Source organism: Nematolebias whitei, chromosome 3 (genome assembly GCF_014905685.2).
Source record: "Nematolebias whitei isolate Nwh7 chromosome 3, NemWhi1, whole genome shotgun sequence".
NCBI classification, from domain to species: Eukaryota; Metazoa; Chordata; class Actinopteri; order Cyprinodontiformes; family Rivulidae; genus Nematolebias; species Nematolebias whitei.
In genome coordinates, this window is record NC_056500.1 from 10,482,846 (window position 1) to 10,483,534 (window position 689).

Consider the following 689-nt stretch of genomic DNA (forward strand, 5'->3'; position numbering starts at 1 on the left):
TCTGTGTTAAAGATGAACCCTGACTGGTTTATCTCGACAACAGTGGATCACTGGAGAACAGAAACGGTCTTCAACTCTAACCCTGTCATGGTCAAACAAACTGCAGTGAGCCTGCTTACATGTGAACTGGTGAATCAGTAAGTGTCTCCAGGTCTTTTCATGACACGGGACGTTAGAAAACCTGTTCCCTGTGGGAACTGGAACAAAGACGTCTTCCACATCCTTAAAATGTTCTTAAAACTCAGGAAATCTTAATCTCTGCTTGTCTGATTTAACTCTTAAAAATCTAATTAACACAAAAAATAATAAAGTGAGTTGTTGCAAGCCTTTTAGCTGGTGCCACAAGAAGTGATCATAAAAGATTACCTTCAAAACACAGATCCCCTCAGAACGGATGCTGTTTTAGGGATCTACTTCACATGGCTTTCAGTCCATTTGCAAAACAAATAAAAACACACAAACAAACAAATAAATACATTTAAATAAATAAATAATTTTAAATAAATACATTTGAATAATAAATCAATTTAAACAAATAAGACGGACGGACGGACGGACGGACGGACGGACGGACGGACGGACAGATAGACAGACAGACAGACAGACAGACAGATAGACAGATAGATAGATAGATAGATAGATAGATAGATAGATAGATAGATAGATAGATAGATAGATAGATAGATAGA